General features: G+C 39.8%; 1 long non-coding RNA gene across 2 annotated transcripts; it reads left to right on the top strand.

Annotated features, from left to right (window-relative positions):
- Positions 1–6,454: 6,454 nt before the first annotated feature.
- LOC121498152 lies at positions 6,455–15,325 on the top strand. 2 transcript variants are annotated; one of them, XR_005989624.1, is made up of 3 exons: positions 6,455–7,085; positions 11,235–11,833; positions 12,194–12,505. It is a non-coding gene; the product is annotated as an uncharacterized LOC121498152 (long non-coding RNA). The 2 variants fall into 2 exon arrangements; XR_005989623.1 differs by lacking the exon at positions 12,194–12,505 and adding an exon at positions 15,058–15,325 and having other exon boundaries at positions 6,456–7,085.
- The last annotated feature ends 4,562 nt before the right edge of the window (positions 15,326–19,887 follow it).

Here is a 19,887-nt window from a genome sequence, read left to right as displayed (position 1 = left end):
AGTCTTTCTCTGACCAGAAGTTTTTAATTTTAATGAAATTCAGCTTATCGATTATTTTCTTCATGATCATGCCTTTGGTGTTGTGTATAAAAAGTCATTGTCATACCCAAAGTCATCTAGATTTTTCCCTATGTTATCTTCCAAGAGTTTTATAGTTTTGTGTTTTACATTTAGCTCTAGATCCATTTTATGTTGGTATTTGTGAAGGATGTAAGGTCTGTGTCTAATTTCATTTGTCATTTATTTTGCACATGGATGCCCAGTTGTTTGAGCACCAAATATTAAGAAGACTATCTTGCTCCAGTGTATTGTCTTCACTCTTTGTCATAACCTGTTGACATATTTGTGTGGGTCTATTTATAGTTTCCCTATTTTATTCCATTGATCTCTTGTCTTTTCTTTGACCAATACCATGGTGTCTTGATTACTGTATCTTTATATTAAGTCTTAAAATCAGATAGTGTTAGTCTTCCAATTTTGTTTGTATCTTTTGATATTGTGTTGGCTATCTTGTGGCTTTTGCTTCTTCAAATAAACTTTACCCTCAGTTTGCCAATATCCACAACATAACATACTAGAATTTTTATTGGGTTTGCAGCAGTAAATCTATAGATCTGTAGGTCAACTTGGGAAGAACTGACATCTTGATCATATTGAGTCTTCCTATCTGTGGACATGGAGGTCTCCACTTATTTAGCTCATCAGAATTTTGTAGTTTTCCTCAAATAGATCTCATGCATACTTTTAAAATTTGTATGTAACTATTTAGTTTTGTTGGGTACTAATTTAAGTGTATTGTGTTTTTAATGTCAAATTCCACTTGTTCTTTGCTGGTGTATAGAAAAGTGGCTTCTATATATTAATTTTGTATTTTGTAACCTTGCTATAGTTGCTTATTAGTTCTAGAAACTTTTGTGTTAGTTTTTTTGGTTTGGTTCTACATAAACAATCATCTGTGAACAAAGGTAGTTCTGTTTATTCCTTCGCAATCTGTACACATTTTCTTGTCTTGTCTCGTCTTATTGAAGTAGCTAGGATTTCTAGTAGCTAGGATTTCCAGTATGATACTGAAAGGGGATGATGAGAAAAAACATTTTTAAAAAAGATTTTATTTATTTATTCATGAGAGACAGAGAAAGAGAGGCAGAGACATAGGCAGAGAGAGAAGCAGGCTCCCTGCAGGCAGCCCGATGTGGGACTCAGGATCACCCCTGGGCCGAAGGCAGACCTGGGTGGCTCAGTGGTTGAGCGTCTGCCTTCCACTGAGCCACCCAGGTGTCCTGAGAAGAAACATTTTTGTCTTGTTTCTGACCTTGGTGGGAAAGCCTAAAGTTTCCCACTATTTTTTTTTAAAGATTGTATTATTCATGAGGGACAGAGAGAGAGAGAGAAAGAGAAAGAGAGAGGCACAGGCTGACTCCATGCAGGGAGCCCGATGTGGGACTCAATCCCAGGACTCCAGGATCATGCCCTGTGCTGAACACAAACGCTCAGCAGCTGAGCCACCCAGGTGTCCCCCAAGTTTCCCACTATTAAGCATAGTTTTAGCTGTAGGTTTTCTGGAGATATTCTTTATCAGGTTGAGGAAGTTTCCCTCTATTCCTATTTACTGAGAGGTTTTTTTTGTCCCATCATGAATGGGTGCTGGATTTTGTCAAATGTTTTTTCTGCATCTATTGATATGATCACATGATTATTCTTTTTTTGGCTCATTGATGTGATGGATTACATTAATTGATTTTTGAATCTTGAATCAGCCTTTCACAACTGAAATAAATCCCACTTGGTCATAGCATACAACTATTTTTGTAAATTATTAGATTTGATTTGCTAATATTTTGTTGAGGATTTTTGCATCTATGTTCATGAAAGATACTGGTCTGTAGTTTTTTTGTAATGTCTTTCTCGAGTTTTGATATTAAGGTAATGCTGACCTCATAGAATGAGTTAGGAAGTATTCCTTCTAGTTTTTTCATCTGAAAGAGATAAAATAATTGATATAATATTTTCTTCATATGTTTGGTAGAATTCACCAGTAAACCTGTCTGGACCTGGTTCTTTCTCTTTTAGATTATTAACTATTAATTCAACTTCTTTACTAGATATAGTTATATTTATATTGTCTGGTTTTTTTCTTGTATGAATTTTGGCAGATGGCATCTTTCAAGGAATATGTCCATTTCATTTAAATTATCAGATTTATGGTCATAGAGTTGTTTGTGGTATTTCTTTATTATCATTTTAATTTCCATGGGATCTGTAGTGATGCCCTTCTTTAGTTTCTGATATTAGTAATTTGTGTCTTCTCTCTTGTTTTTTAAGTTAGTCTGGATAGAGGCTTATTAATTTTACTGATCCTTCCAAAGAACAAGCTTTTGGCTTTACTGAGTTTCACTATTAATTTTCTGTTTTCAGTTTCATTGATTTCTGCTCTAATTCTTTATCTCTTTTCTTTTGGTTACTTTGGATTTATTTTGCTCTACTTTTTCTAGTTTTTTCTAGTGTACCAGAATGTATACTTTTTCTTAAAGATTTTATTCATTTATTCATGAGAGAGAGAGAGAGAGAAAGAGAGAGAGAGAGAGAGAAGCAGAGACACAGGCAGAGGGAGAAGCAGGCACCATGCAAGGAGCTTGATGTGGGACTTGATCCCGGGACTCCAGGATCGTGCCATGGGCTGAAGGCAGGTGCCAAACCGCTGAGCCACCCAGGGATACCTCAGAATGGATACCTTTAAAACATAAGTTGAATCAGTTGGAGGCAATTCTAGGCCAAGAGAGCCATGTGTACAAAGACAAAGAGGTACAGAACTATAAGGTACAGTTGGGAAGCTCTAAGTTTGGTATTACTAGAGCTTCATATAAAATTTGGAGACCAAGGAAGGGAGAGAAGATGAAGTCAAGAGGTATCATATCCTAAAATCTCACATATAGTTGAGCAAGATATATGTTTGAGGTTATAAAAATACATTGAACAAATTTCAACAGAAGCATGATAACATCAAATATTTTAGGAAAATAATTCTGTGACTTTCTAGAAGAACAAACTTGGGAGGAAGAAGAGAGAGGGGAAAAGGATGGGATAGGAGTTAAGAATGAGTTTAAGAACTCATTGTGGTGCAATATCATGGTGGTGCACAAGCTTTTCTTGACCTTAGTTCACTCAGATAGGACAAATTATGCCTCAAGACACTTACTCTAAGAATTTCACTTGGTAGTAATAAAAGAATTTAGAGAAACATGGATTCTGAATAGAACCATGTTTTTACTCAATGTGTGTTTAGATACATATGCATTTAGATATGATGTTTATTACTCAATAATTCCCTTTAAACTTATTTGATCATTATGCAGCTTATTGGGAGACCTTTCATGGCCAGTCAGTAGGAAAAAGATCCTATGTCTAAAAATCACTGGGTTATAGAAGAAATGGTTATTATGTGAAGATAGAGGGGGAAAGACAGACAAATGTATTCAAGAGGTAGAATTAAAAGGACATGGTGACTAATTGATGTGAGATTTGAAGAAGGCAGAGTGAAAGTTGATACCTATGTTTCTGGCTTTCATGATTGTGTGTGGCCAGCTGAGATAGGAATTCAGTATATGTGCTGCCAAAGCAAGCACAGAGGTAGGAATTCAGGAGGAAAATCAGATTGAGGGAAGTGGGAGATGGTTTCTGCTTCAGACAGAAATTTGGCATTATTCTGCATTATACAAGTAATAATAGTTAGTCAACAATGGTCTCAAGCATAGAGGAGATATTTGGGCTGGGTATGGTAAAATGGCACAGAAATTCTCAAAATATGTGAGTGATGCAGCCTCTCTAGGGAACCTCCTGAAATATGCAAGGATGTTTTTCACTGACAGGGCCAGAGGTGGCCCTACTGGCATGACTGAGTGGGCATCAAGGAATCCAAATGTTCTATAATACAAAAGACAGCTGCACACATTGAACTGCCACAGGCAAATGCCCCATTGGAAAATACTGATGTAGTGGAAGGGAGAAGGGTGTAAAGTAAGCAGAGAGGGGGCTACAGTTAAGACAGGGGAAGAGGACCCAGCAATAAAGCAAGAGGACTGGCAGAGAATAGGCAAAGAATGGTGGAAGCAAATGGAAGGAGAGAGTTTCAAGAAGATTAAGAGGCATCAAAGACAAATAAGAGGTAAAGAGGCTCAGCAGAGTAAGCCCAGTCTATGTAAAATAGTGTGTACCAGGATCAGTTCTTTCCAAGGGGAACTGAGCAGGCCAAAGGCAAAGAAAGTTCTTGGGGTGCTTTGAACTATTTATACCCTTTCCATAATTATCATGTATTTTTTGTCAAACACAGAGGACACTTTCTAAGGTAAAATTAGCATCTGTGGTTCTGCCTTGATAATAGTGACAAATGATTATGTTCTTCCAACAATTAGCATACTGCTTGGAACAGAGTTTTTCACTTACCTTATTAACACTACTTTGTATTTGTAATGGAAATATTTTATAAGAGACAGTCTTACTTTAATTATTGTGTCCAGTTCCATATTCCCCATCTCATTTTACAGAGGAAAGAGAGAAGCAGAAAGTTGAACTCACCTGTAAAGATGTGCACAGAATATATTTAAGCTATTCATTTTTTATTTATGAGATTTCAGATGCTTTCTGACTCTTGGTTGCACCTTGCTCTGCTTAGATGGAAAAGCTAAATTTGCTAAGGCATTCTGGGCTTATTTGCTATGGACAGAGTTCTGTTGGGAATTTCTTAATTTTATTTGCATCGACCCTCCTTTCCTTCCTATTTTTAAAATAGATTTTATTTGCTTTCTTAGAGAGAGAAAGCATGAGTGGGAGGCACAGAGGGAGAGGGAGAGAGAGAATCTCAAGCAGACTCCATGCTGAGTGAGAAGCCTGATGCCGGGCTTAATCACAGGACCCTAAGATCATGACCTGAGCCAAAACCAAGATTCGGATACTTAATGGACTGTGCCATCCAGGCACCCCTCCTTCCCTCCTTATTTCCTTTCTTTGCTCCTTCTTTTATTCTTTTGTTCCTTTCTTCTTTAATTTCTTCCTTTACTCCTTCTACCACTTATAATCAGAAGGCATTGAAACCAGTTTATGAAGATGCATGAAACATACAAAACTACATATATAAAAAGAAATGAAAGAAGAAAATAAAGCAAGGGAGGGGTATTTAAATAGAACACAACTGTTGTTTTGGAACAGTGAAATAAGGCATTGAGGGGTGAAGTTGACTTTGAAGGTATTCCTAGTAATAAAAGTAGGGACATGATTTTATGTCCACATGGTTTGTTGATGACCTAGTAATTGTGAACACAACTGGCACCTGGCTTTGTTCTTAGCACAAGAATCAGAACTGGAAGCCACAGTCTCCTGATTGTTATATACTAACATCTTGCCCAACCACATCAAGCTGACATAACTGTCACATACAAATCCCTTGCCTAAGGGAAAAGAAAAGCTTGCAAACTTGAGTGGCACCACCCAATGAGGGAATAAAGGAGACCAGGGTGAGTGGTATGAGTAGGAATGGAATGTGCTCAGGAAAGGTGGGGCTCCCCTAGTGTCAGGGCCAGGAGGAGCATAGAATATGTTGATTGCAAGAATTCCAAGTTGTTCTTGGCAGCCCTAAGTGTCAAGAGGTCCCATGACAAACTTGGGTTGAAGAGACAAGGAATCATGTAGAATGCAGTCCTCTTTGGGACAGAATGGAATTTTTTGCAGGCTATGCAGGCCAGGGTGTGTGAAGATTATGGAGGTGTGGCTTAAAGTGTGTGTGTGGGGGGAAGGAATCTAACACATTAGTCAAATAACACTCAGCTTGGGAGCAGAGGTCCTCTATCAAGAAGTATTTACTGTCAGCAAGCTGTTGCATCAGAAGGCAAAACAGCATGAGTTGCAGAATTCTGGAGTATGTGGAATGCATGTTGCCGGAGTGAATGGTATGTGACAAATATGCATTTGAGGCTGTGGCATACCATGAAGTGCACTGTGTCCTTGCTATTTTGTGGTATGCCACAGGGCCACGAGCAGGTGGATGAGAGCCATGCTTGCTGCGTCCCTTGTCTGAAGCTTGCTGCATACCATATCCTCTCAAACATTTTTGGATAGGCAGCAACTTTTTGCTTGTCCTTTTCCATCATGGAATTTGTAAATTGACAGAAGATGTTGGTTTATGTGGACAAGGCCCTGTCACTTGACTCTTAAGACAAGAACCAAAGGTTCATTAATAGGCAGCACAGCTGTTGCCTGTGACATGCTTCCCACCCCATATGGGCCCTCCTCCTTGGCATGCAAATGATTTGGGTCTGAATTAGTAGGAAAGGAACACAGAACTCTCTCCTAAGTTTTATAGAACCTGGAGCTACAAAATTCTTCTCAACTGAAAAGGAATAATGTGGTTAAATGTATGGACTCTGAAGTTGGCTGCTCAGGCTTAAATCCCTTTGTGATTTCAGGCTTCATATCCCTCACTTGAAGAATAGAGGAAAGAATAGAACTTTCTTTTGTGTGTGGCTATGAGTATTTCAGGAGCTAATGCACGGAAAGTGTATTTGAAAAATCCCTGGCCCACATCAACTACCCCATAAATGCAATTGAATGTAAATTTTAAAAAATACTCCATAAATGATAGCTAGCATTGTTAAACTTGTGATCAAGGAAAGGCCTGGCCCAAATGGTGAACTCCTAGTGCTAAGGGTGCATCTGGTTTTGTGTAGACTCTCCTGTCAGCAGGCTCCTGTTCCAACCTTATTCACTTCAGGCCTGTACTCTCTGCCCTTGCACAGTTCTGTGTTACTCCTGGCAAAATAGAAATGCAGACAGAGTTGTCCCTTGGGTCTGGAAAGAGTGAGTGACTAGTGCTGGCATAGGTCCCTGGGGCCAAAGGCCCTGCTCTTCTGTCCGAGGTGCTGAGTCATGAGCTGTGGTTGCAGGCCCGGCTGCACTACTGCTCTTGGCATGGCGTCTGGGGAGGATTAGGAGATTATGATCGGAACAAGACACAAAGGAATTGCAGCTGATGTTGATAAGTGATTTGGAAGGTACTCAGAGGAAGGAAAAACACAAAAGCAGTCTGCAGAATCAAAGTGAGTGTGGGCAGAGAGAGCTAAATGGTGGGGGAGGAAGGGCACGGGGCATAAACCATGCAACTCAAACAGGACAAGGGCTTCCCTTTCTGTTATTGCTTCTTTGGGTGCTTAAAGAGACTATTGGAAAGACTTTGATTTTGACATTAGTCAAATAAAAACATTTAAAATGTAGAGCAAGGAATTACTCATACATTGCTTGCTGGTGGGCACCAGAATCACGTTTCTTTAGAAATGTCTTGTGAGAAATGGCTTAATTTCACCCTTTTATGATTGTGTTTCACAATTCCTTCAATGTCTTAAAGGTGCCATAGCAGGGCTTTGAGAGACCAGGAGATGTAAGTGAGTGTACAGAGGTATTCGATGGAGAAGGCTTTCCCAGAGTTCTACCAGTCACATTCCCTCGGTCAAAATTAGTGCTTTTCCTGGCCAGGATTTAGGCTTTATGAGAGGTCAGATTAGAGCATAATCTACTGTCCTTTAAGCCTGAGTGGAGGAGGGAAATGGCAGTAAGCTCTACCACTGGCCATGTTATTTTACCTGCCAACAGCCCATGGATGATTATTCTTGGCTCTCACTGCTTGTGACCCCAGGGGCTGTCTTATTGGTGGTCCTTCAGCTAGTAATGAGGAGTGGGGCTAAGAAAAGGGAAGGGTCATTATCCAATTCACTGATTTATCCTCTTAAGCTCACATTTACCAGAAATTCAGTCTTTCTGCATAATGGCCATCACTTAGCTATCCCCCTAGCAAGGTCTTCCTATTTGGGGAGCAACTGAGTTTGGTCTTGCCCTGTGAAAGGGAGAATGACTCTGCAGAGCTCTCCCTTGCAAAGCATGATTACTTGGATAGGTTAGATGTGAAACTGTCGTCAAAAGGCGAGCTTGAAGAGTGGGTCCAGAGTTCTAGTATTCAGAAAACTTTGCCTTATTTTTTTATCAGTTGTAGGAAGACTTCTCATATTTCTTATTGACTCAAGATGTATTTGATATGGTTGCTTGGCCCCAAAGCCTGTCTGTCCTGACAACTGCAGAAGATCCAGAGATACACAGCCATCCATCAAATCTGACAGGACTGCCTCTTACAGCAGCTATATTGTTTACCAAATGAATCACTTTCATAGCAAATCCAAAAGCAAACTTGTGCTGGATTTGACAAACGCATCCCCCTTCATTCTTCTCATTCTCTCCCTTTGCATGCTTGCCCAGTTCCTGAGTAGCAGCCTAATTTTGCTAAGGTGGAAATAAGAAACATGAAGGAAGGTTATTTTTCTTGAAGAAAAGCATTGCATTTGATTTCTAGGTTTACGGCAGTTCAGCAAGCATGTGTCTTCTCTTTGCTCAGCGGGGGTCTGTGGAGGAGGAAGAATGAGTAGGCTGAAGTGGTAGTTGCCACATGTGTACTCTGAGAGATAGGATCCCATTATTCTATTCAGTGGCCACATAGAAAGGTGTCTAAAATTCTTTCTACAGATCCATTTCTCAATAGGGATCAAGCTTCCCACCCTAAAAACAGTAACAGCAAAATGTAATCCACTAAAATTGCAGTGTTTGTTGGCTGTGTGACTCAGAGAAGGAACCATTGACAGAGATTAGTTAAAGAAGCGGCCAAGGTGTTGGGTGATAGAGTCACTTAATCTGGTTCAGCTTCATACGTAGAAAAAGTAGGCCTACGGATAGAATTTGAGAGACTCTGATGTATTCAATCCTTAGCTCCTTTTTACTAATAAAACTATTTTTGGAGTGGAGTCACACTTGATCATCTTCATACTGTGTGACCAGTGGGCTGATGATGTTATCAGATGCTGAGCTCTGAATAATCTGAGAAAACTTTGTATGTGAGACATGGATACTGGAAGGGCAAGGGGCACCCAAAGGAGAGTTTGAAAGGCCCCAGTGATGACATTCAAGAGGATATTAATTGAACACCTGTTGTTTGCCTGCCGTTGTGTTAAGCTCCAGGCGACAACACTGAACAAGACATAGTCCCTACCTTTAGTGGAGATCAGCCTGATGAGAGACATAGACATCTACTCAGACAATTACACAAAATGTGATAAACACAATGAATAGAAGTGCTGTTTGGTGCTATTAAGGGATATTGCAAAGCTACCCTGAGAAAATACAGCCAATCAGTTAAGGAGCCTGTGCAGTTCCTCAGAGCTCCTAAAGGAGTCAGATTGAACAGCTCCTGATGTGGGAGGCAGGGGACAGAAGATGCCACCAGGGGATCAGCGAAGCTCCTAAGGGTAAAACACATGTGAACAGTAAAAGATAAGTAGGAAAAGACTTATCACTTGACTATGTAAGTATTTAAACATTTGGCAGGGAAGAAATCGTAAATAAAATGGAAATGTGGAGGGGTGGGGAAAGAACAACAGTAAGTCCTACCTGATTGGTGTAGCCACCATGGAAAACAGGGTGGAGGTTTCTCAAAACATTAAAAAAAGAAATACCATATGATCCAGTCATTCCACTACTGTGTTTTTACCCAAAGGAAATAAAAACAATAATTCATAAAGCTACATACATCCCTATGTTTACTGTAGCAGTATTTATAATAGCCAAGACATGGAAGCAAAGTGCCTGTTGATAGATAAGTGGATAAAGAAGATATAGTACACACACACACACACACACACACACACACACACACACTGGAATATTACTCCGCCATCAGAAAGGATGAGATCTTGCCATTTGAAGCAACATGGATAGACTTAGAAGATATTATGGTAATTGAAATAAGTCAGAGATGGATAAATATTGCATGATTTCACTTACATGTGGGATCTAAAAAACAAAACAAATGAATAAACAACAGAAATAAACAACACCTGCATCATGGTTGAACACTACAGTGGAGGGTCTTGAAGATTGGAATGCTCCAGTTTGGAAAAGATTCTATCCCTAGACTATGCTGCCCAGCCTGGCTTTCCAAGCCCTACCAAAAAGTGACCATATCCAATCAGCAGAGAAAATGGAAGTGTTTTTATTTTCATTGTGATTTTTGGCTTTTAAGTGGCCAGCTATAGCTGCAGTGACTTCCACTATTCCTGTTATCCCCCCAAAATCCATATGCTGAAGTCCTAAATCCCAGTACCTCAGAATGTGGCCCTATTTGGAGATATGGTTTTTACAGATGTAATCAAGTTAAAAATGGGTTCATTAGGAAGGGCCCTTAATTCAATGACTGGTGTCCTTTAAAAAGAGGGAAATTTGGAGACATACAGAGAAAATGCCATGTGAACATGAATACAGGTGTTTACAAGCCATACTTTGTTATGTCAGTCCTGGGAAACTAATCCAATCCCCATATTCAATCATATTCTTGCATATGCCTGCATCTAGAGTACAATATTTTTAAAATTTGAAATGAAGAAAAGCATATTCTATAAAACTGTTTTCTGAGATGAAAGGCAATGGAGAAATGGTGAGGGGGAAGAGGGACATTGGGTGATTTAACAAGTGTTTGTTGTACAGCATCCCTCTATATGCCAGGCACCATCTTGTATGTCAGACATATGACAGTGAATAAGACAAGACAGCTCCTGCCTTCCTGGAGCCTGTAGTCTAGCTGGAACCACCCTAAACCTAGACGATTCTGAGAGTGTGACGAATGGCTTCTACAACAAGGGTACGCATAGCCTCTTGTGGGAGCAGATCCTATTCTTAGGATCCAGAAAGACTCCTCTGATTTGGGAGTGACTTCTGACCTGAAACCTGACTAACAGGTAGGAATTAACTCGTGAACGGGGTGGAAGATAAAGGAAAGACAATGAGGGCAATGGGAGCAATGTTTGTAGGCGGAGGCAAAAGCCTCTGTGCTTCACATATAAAAAGGGAAGAAAGCTTGTCTTCCATTTTGGAGCAAATGGCCCAGAGTCACACGGGAACTAAGCAAAGAGGCTAGGGATGTGTGAGTGGGAGAAAAGTTCTCAGCTGCAGTCCCTATGTGGGCAGCATGCAGGTGTGGAGGTGACCTTGACTTGGCTGGGTCACCTGCTAGATGCGGGAGGAATAAACTGGCTGCCTTCAGTGGCCCCTCGGGCATGCTATGTAGTTTTCCTGACCCATTGGCCTAGTGTTCTCATGCAACAGTTTCATAGCCTGATTTAGAAACTTCTAATTTTTTTTTTTTTTTTTTACAGAGCCCGACTTTGTGAGAGGACCAACCAACAAAGAAAACCCCACTTAGCTGATGGGAGAATTGTTGGGGCTTGTCCTCTGATGGGAGAGGCCACTCCCTTGTCTTCCAATCCCTTCCAAGAACCATAAAACTGAAAGGGCCTTTTATGTTTCTGATAAATGGTTTGGCAAACATTTTGAGTTTTGGAATTATATCCTACCTGACTTGCCTTCCACTAATCCCCCACCCTTGCACCCCTACCAAAATAAGTTGTGCCTCCCAGCAACACAGCCCGAGGAATGAATGGTGTGTCGGGAAAGTGAACGTTCTTGTGGTGGCTTCTGGATCTTCAGCCTGGGTTTGCCATTTATCAGTCCTATAACTGAAAAAAGTCCTCTCTCTTCCCAGAATCTCAGTTTCTGAGATAATAAGCCAGTTGGCCGAGAGAGGCTGCTAATAGGATCCCTCCCAACCTGAATGTTAGGATTCTACTATTCTTTCTGTGTCCAAAGGCAATTTAATTCATCCCACTCAACCTAACCATGGCCCAGTCATTGTCAGAGATCAGGGGAAGCAGCCTTTGGCAGTGTGGGGCAGCCCTACAGTCCCATGTTGTCTTTGGTAAGTATAGTGAAGAGTGGGTAAACATGAACCAGCAGAAACCCCATTTCCCCCTCGGCTCTCTCACCTGCCATCATCAACGATGTCGACCTTCCCTCTCCACCTCCCTCCTACCCTCTTCCACCCACAAATTCATCCAAAAACTTTTGCCTAGAGGGGAATTCAAGACTTATTTCTTTAATGGTCAGAATTGTGCTAGGTCAAGACTTTTAACTGTGTATTTAATTAGTCATCTGTATGCATGTAACTTAAAGGCGTTCAGCTGTGCCTTTTTTATAGGATTAATAAAGCGGGTTGTAAATCACCTATGCAGCCTATAAAAGTATTTATAGCAGCTTTTCTCTCCCTTTGCCATTACAGAAGCTCTGTTTGAACTAGCTGAGGTTTGCATGGGGAGAGTTCTACCCAGTTCTAGGAGGAAAGCGTTAACAGTCCCTTCCTGGCAAACCACAACTCCCATCATTAGGCAATGCGAAATGTGCTGAAATGTTAAGCTCCAGCAAGGACGTTCCAAGGCCTTATTGCCAACAGCAAGCCTTCTGTGTTAATGAAAATCAAAATACAAAAAGCCAGTCAACTGCAAGCACAAAACTTAAGCCGAACTTGAGAAATACGACCAGAGCTGGAATGCCATGGCTTCTTGACTTCTATAAACCTTAACAGGATTTGGCAAGCCCTTTTCCAAGCTCATACATTTGCACTGGCCAAACACCTTTTGGAACCACCTCAGCCAATTCCACAGTATCACTGAGTCTGGAAAGGAACAAACCACCTTTTGTCCGATAGACATGCAGGGCTTTTGTGGGTAAAATAAACAGTTACCAGAACTGCTTCTTTGTGTCGGGAGGAGGTTCGTTTCTCACACCCTTCTCCCCAGCCTACCTACCCAAAGTTCCCAGGTCTTAAAGAGAATTAGGTCCATGTCATGTTCCCAGCATCATAGCTCTTCAGGTCCTGCCCAGCTGGAATTCTTCCTCTAGTTGAATCCGATGGGAAGGAGTGTCGATGAGGATGCTGGCAGGGTGTGGACAAGAAGTTTAACACACGCATACCTTGGTGGTCATTTCAGGGCTAACCCCGGGCGGAACAGGCCACAGCTTTTGGTTCTGCAGTGTACGTGTTCTGAAACGTCACAATACATATTTCTTCTTTAGAAGAATCCTGACTGATGATCAGCACCCTCTCAAAAGGAAGAAAAAAAAAAAAAAGAACAGGATTGTTAGAGATCACAGCACCCTGTGAAGAATGAAGCTGACTCTGGGTTTCAGCACTGAAGGCCGAGGACAGGCTGCATTCTCCTTGGGCCTGGGGGCTTCCCTACGTGGGGAGTAGTTGGCGGATGTCCCTGGCCCTCAGAGGAGAGGGCGCTCCATCACTTTGCTGGCTCCTATGGCTAATGGGCCTGGTAGTGGAGGAGGGGGGTAGCTGAGCTTTTGCTTGCCGTCCTGTGGTTATGACGCGTATGTTTTGTTTTCATTCGGGAATAGGGTGTAAGGGAGCACGTGTGCTAAGGGATGGAGTGGCAGTGGGTTCTTCTTCCTGAAAATTGGCCCCCAGAGTTGGAGCTGTGGGAAATTGGTTCACCAACTTTGTGACATCTGTCTAACCTTGGAGTTTGGCTTGAGGTTCTTCAAATCTCAAACGCTTTGTCTCTTCTAAGCCTGTTAGCTTTCTCTTCTCCCTCCCTCCCTCCCTCCCTCCCTTCTCTTTCCCCACTTCTTTCCTTTCTTCTTTTCCTTCTGTTTGGAACAGATCTTTGGGGAAGATATGGGTGATTGCTTTAATATGTAACTTAAGAATAGGAGATTCAGGACTGATTCTTATTGAGATGGGATACCTTCTACAGAGAAAAAGCACAGAAGATAACTAGCATTCTCTTTGATTATGGCTAGGTTAGTTTGAACTTGATTTTTGTTAATGGGTCATCGTATGCTTCCAGAAAAGAAATTCTCTCTCTCTCTTTTTTTTTTTTTTCCGGTTAAAGAACAGTTCACTTTTCCAATCTCCCGCTCCCCCACCCCCAGGGTTGATAAGGATTAGAAAATATTTGAAACTGAGATTGAAAATTGAGCTTTACAATTTTCTTTCATTGTATTTATTTTGGTTGTGACTGACCTTATTGAGATAGACTTTACATATCATGAAATTCACTCATTTTAGGTATATGATTCTGTGATTTCTTTTTCTTTTCTTTCTTTTTTTTTTTTTGTAGATTTACTGAGCACAACAGCACAATAATCACAACAGCACAATACCACAATGTGTGATACAACAGCTCACTAATCATTTTAAAACACTTCATCATTCCAATAAGATCTCTCGTATCCATTTACAATTAATCCTGCTTCTAACCCTAGCTGTAAGCACCGTTAATCTACTTTCTGTTTCTGTAGATTTGTCTTTTCTAGACATTTCATATACATGGACTTATTCAGCATATAATCTTTTGTGTCTGGCTTCTTTCATTTCATTCAAAATAACGTTGTTGAGATTTATTAATGTTTAAGCATGTTTCTATATTACATTCCTTTTTGTTGCTGAGAATATTCCATTGTTGTATAGACCACCTTTTGTTTATGTATTCACCAATTTGTGGACATTGGGTTATGTTCACTTTTAGGTGATTATGAATAATGTTTACCATGAATCGTGCAAATCTTTGTGTACACATATGTTGTCCTTTCTCTTGGTTACATATATAGGTCTGGAATTGCTGGGTCATATGGTAAATTTATGTTTAACTTTTAAGAAACTGTCAAACATTTTTTTTGAAGTATCTATACCATTTTACATTCCCACCAGCAGCATTTTGTGAGTGTTTCTATTTCTCAACATGCTGGACAACATTTCCTATTATCTGTCTTTTTGACAGCCATCCTAGTGGGTATAATATGATATCTCAGTGTGGTTTTGATTTGCACTTCTCTAGTGACTAATAATGTGGACCATCTTTTTGTGTGCTTATTAGCCATTCAATATCTTTTTTTGTGAAATGTTTATTTATGTCTTTGGTCCATTTTTAATTGAGTTCTTAGTGTTTTTGTTACTGAATTTTAAGAGTTTTTTTTTGTATATTCTGGATATAAGCCCTTTATCAGTTATGTAATTTCCAAAAATATTTTCTCCCATTCTGTGGCTTAGTTTCATTGTCTTGATGTCTTTTGAGGCACAAAAATATTGAATTTCGATGAAGTCCAATTTATCATTTTTTTCTTCTTTTTTAGATCATGCTTTTGGTGCTTTATCTAAGAAGTTTTTGCTAACCCAAGTTCCTGAAGATCAAGATTTTTCTCTTGTTTTCTTCTAAATGTTTGATATTTTAACTTTTACATTTAGGTCTCTGATCCATCTTAAGTTAATTTCTGTGTATAATGTGAGGTCTGAGTTCACCCTTTATACGTCAATACACAAGTTTCCTAGCATCCTGTATTAAAAAGACGATTGTTTCCCCACTGAATTTCCTTGACACCATTGTAAAAAATCAATTGACCATAAATATAAGGATTTATTTCTTTCAATTTAGTTGTGTCTTTACATGTATCCTTATGCCAGTGGTTAGTACTGATTTAGATTATTCTGAAATACTGATTGTCTAAAGAGAATCACTTTGATTGGACATAAGACATTGAACTCATTTTTTTTTTAACAATTCTTTCCCCAGACAGAAATGGGAGAAATGAGGTGACCTAAGAAATGGCTTGCATGAAAGGTGAACCCAGAACCAGAGCTATCTGTGGGACTGAAATGATTCTCATGCAGAGAAGACCCACTATATTAAATGAAATCCCAAAGCAAATATAAGACTTGAATTAAGTAAGGAAGCTCTCAAGACAGGGAGAGGTACAGGGGATGGGATAGCAGAGCCAGGTGGTCAGTTAGGGAAAATACTTCTTTCTCCCTCTTGCCCAAACTCTTCGAAGAATATAGACATGAAACAATTTAGTAAGAGGCTCTGTTTATTTTTTAGTGGAGATATCTCTAAAAAGCTATAATTTATAAAAAAAGAAACACCTCCCCATTTTCCTAAGAAAAAGAAAATGGGCAAAAACAAGAAGAGTAGTTGGGGGAGACTCTAAGCTTCTAGTTTTCCTTTTTTCCATCCTTTTCCTAGTTTCTTATATGTCAGGGATCTGTTATTATTCTAGGAAAAGACAACCAACTTCTGTGATTTTTTTTTACAATGGATATATCATCACAAATACTGTTGAAAGTGGCAACAATATAGCAAGTCTTGTTTATGATTATTATGCTTATACCTTAGAGCAACATGCAAGGGATAAGGAAGACATTTGTACATTATTGAAGTCCATTGATAGGAGATGTTTCTGAGAAGTCTCCTTTACTGAATCATGAGTTATTGAAATTGCTTCCTCAAAGGGAACACTGTTTCCTAAGCTCCTCATATACCAATGGGAGAAGTTCACTGAAGCTACAGAAGCTGATGATACAGAATAAAATGGCTTTTCTTAGAGAAAAGATGATGAGAAGATGTGGCCGTGGCTCTTCACGTGCCTTGTCTGGAGAAGACTGGGATCCTTGAGACTTGGACGGTAGGTATGAGCTAGAATTAGTTTGAGCACTGTATCTATAAATGAAATGAGTTCCATATCACCCAATGTTATGGTCTAAGTCCCTTCCTTGACCCAATAGGTTAGGTGAAAATAATAGGACTTCCGCAATCAGGAACATATTACAATGTATGCAGGCCAGTACATTACTGGCACCTAGGAATGTTCAATAATGTTGATTCTTGGTCATACCAGTCACTCTTCATCCTCCACTCCCTGAAAAAGGAGGCTTTCAGAGAGCTAGGATATTGGATAGATAAGTTTTGATGAGTAACAAAAGAGACGGAAAGGCCTTAACCAAGGCACAGGTGAGTGCTCGCCACTGAAGCAAAAACTCTGGATCTAAATGTGTGAAAATGAATTGACTCTTCAAAATGTTTAAATCCATATGGATTTTATATTAAATTTTCTTTGGAAAAATCAAGCTTATAATGACTATTACCTAAAATGCAGAACAAGAATTGGAGGGAACTCAGTTGAATAGCACTACCCTGAGCCCAACTCACATCAAACAAGAAGCCCCCTATTTTCCCCCCTGTACCACCCCACTAAGGAAAGCACTGAGGACTGCCAGAAATTCCAAACCCATGGCTGGCCTCAGACAAAAAGTCAGAAAAACTGTGTCTCTGAATCTCCTTACCCTACTTTAGGCACCCCCTCTTTTTGTTTTTCCCTCTTTCCTATTGACCCCAGAGCCCTGCAGTGGCCCCTCATCGTGCATGGTCTCCTCCTAGATCTGTTCACTTAGAAAATGCCTTCACCATCACACTCATTCCTCAGAATGCACCTGCTCACGTGCCCCCCGAGGAGAAGGCAGCAAATCCACTCATAGGGACTGCTACAGAGTGACTGTGTTAAGGTGTCTAGAAATTATTTTAGTTGACAGAAGCTAGTTGGGAAGAGACTTAGAGGCTAATGGAAGACTCCAAAATAGACTGCCTTGTAGCCAGGAAGCCACTCTACCTACTGTTCGTGTCTTCTTCTTCTTTACTTATAGAAGTCCAGAGGAGCCAGGCCCATCCAGGCCATGTGCACGGAGGGACAGTGGCAATGCCTTCTTAGTTTTGTTCTGGATAATTAAGTTCAATTATTGCAGTAAGACTCTTGTCTGGTTGTGAACAAATCATCCTGGGCTGGCCTCAGATGCTCTGGTTAGTCACTGCCGTTCCATGGGGCTCTGTTGTCAGCCCTGGACACACAGATACTGACAGCAGTCGCCACAGGCTGCACTCTGCTCTGTAGCTCGGACACTTTGTTCTGACCATGCTGGGCTCTCGGCTTGGCTTCCTTTCCACAGAAGCTGTGATGTTCCCATTGTGTTGGGGCTGGCTGAGGCTCAGGAGACTCATGCAGGGATGAGAATCTGCTGGAGCATATGCTGCCTAGGGGTCTAGGGCAGAAGATGGGAGTTGCTGTCAAAGCCCAAAGCCTGATGGGGCTTCCAGGCCTTTCATTATTGTAGGAACCTGGGAAAGGGCTCACAGAAGGAGCTGTTTGTGTGCAAAGTGTACAGAGGAGTGCTCTGGGGATGCAAGGCACGGGAGGAGGAGTAGATGGGCAGTGATGGGGGAGGAGAAGGAAACCTGAGTAGACCTGGTTTTGGTTGTGAGCCAAGTTCATTGCCAGCAGTCTTTGGGAAAAAAAAAAACATTTAGTAACTGTCATTACAGGGCTCAAATAATTTTTTTTAAATAGTAGATTTTTTTTCTGGCTTCTAAAAATATCCATGCTCACTATAACGAGCATGGAAAAGACAATGATCACCAATTGAAAAACCAAAGTCATTCAAATAGGGATAACTGTTGTTAATGTCTTAATATTTTGGTATAAATTCATCTATTTTTTTCTTATATATAAAGAAATTATATATATTATTTATAATTTATATATAAATTGCTATACTATATAGTATATATCACTAATAGCAATTTATATATAAATTATAAATAATATATATATAAATACTTTAAAAGAGGAATCCAGTCTATTATACCCTGCTTTTTTCACTCAGTGTTACATATTTTCTACAAAATGATTTTAATAGCTGAATATTATTCCATTTTTGTTGTGTACCATAATTTACTCAATCAAACCCCTATAGTTGGACATTTAGGGGGTCTCTAATTCTTTTCCTTTTTAAGTAAGCTCCATGCCAGGCGTGGAGCCCAGTGTGGGTCTTGAACTCATAACTTTGAGATCAAGACCTGAGCCAAGATCAAGAGTTGGATGCTTGGCTGACTGAGCCACCCAGGTGCCCGTGGGTTGTCTCTTGTCTCTAATTTTAACATAAGTCTTTGCTCACTTTCATAGTTGTATCTTTAAAATACATTTCTAGAAGTGGAATATGCATGTTAAATTTTTTATACATGCTGCAATATTTCCCTCCAGTAAGAATGTTCTAAATTATATTTGTATCAGTAGTATATGAGATTTATTTTTTACAGTCTAACATTGGGTAGACTGTATCTTCGTTAATCTTCGTCAAACTGAAAGGCATGTAGTTCTATCTCATGACTTTAATTGAATCTTTTTGCCTATTAGTGTAGCTTGGCTTTTTAGAAAAATGTATTTATTGATGAAATATATAGATACAAATCACCAATAAATGAGGTCTTCCTATTTTTAACTGCTCTATTAGAGTTATTTATATATCAGGATATCTTCCGTTTGTTTTATATAATGCAAATACTTTGTTAATTGGGCATTTAACTTTAATTAAATGTATTAATCTTTTTCCTTTAGAGTGTCTTGATGCTACCATGTATACTTGATGCTTCTTAGGAAGATGGTTTCCAATGTAGGATTTAAGAGTCATCTTTTCCCCTCTAGTATTTTGAAATATATTTTTTAAAGATTTTCTTTATTTATTCATGAGAGACACAGAAAGAGGCAGAGACACAGGCAGAGGGAGAAGCAAGGTCCCCACAGGGAGCCTGCTGTGGGGCTTAATCCCAGGACCCCGGAATCATGACCTGAGCCAAAGGCAGACACTCAACCACTAAGCCACCCAGGCATTCCTAGAAATAATTTTTTAATGTCACAAATAACTCTTTAATCTATTTGTATTTTAAGGCTCCATGGAATAAGGTAGGAAATCTAATTTCCTTTCCTAAACTATTTTCCCAGCTCCATTTATTGAATAATGAGTCATCCTTCATTGATATAAAATGCCACCTTCTTGGGATACGGAATACTTATAACATGAACTCTGCTGCTGGTACTTTATATAATTTCCCTGATTCATCTGTACAATTCTGAAACAATACCACTCTACTTCAGTGATCATAGATTTATGCAGCCCTTCTATGTACTTATCAAGGTTTTTCTTTTCTTCCAGTATCAGCTTATTAGTTTTTGCTTCTTTTTTTTTTTTTTAAATTTTTATTTATTTATGATAGTCACACAGAGAGAGAGAGGCAGAGACACAGGCAGAGGGAGAAGCAGGCTCCATGTACCGGGAGCCCGACGTGGGACCCGATCCCGGGT

Source organism: Vulpes lagopus, chromosome 8 (assembly GCF_018345385.1).
Source record: "Vulpes lagopus strain Blue_001 chromosome 8, ASM1834538v1, whole genome shotgun sequence".
In the NCBI taxonomy this organism is placed as follows: Eukaryota; Metazoa; Chordata; class Mammalia; order Carnivora; family Canidae; genus Vulpes; species Vulpes lagopus.
This window is presented reverse-complemented; position numbering and strand designations above follow the sequence as displayed.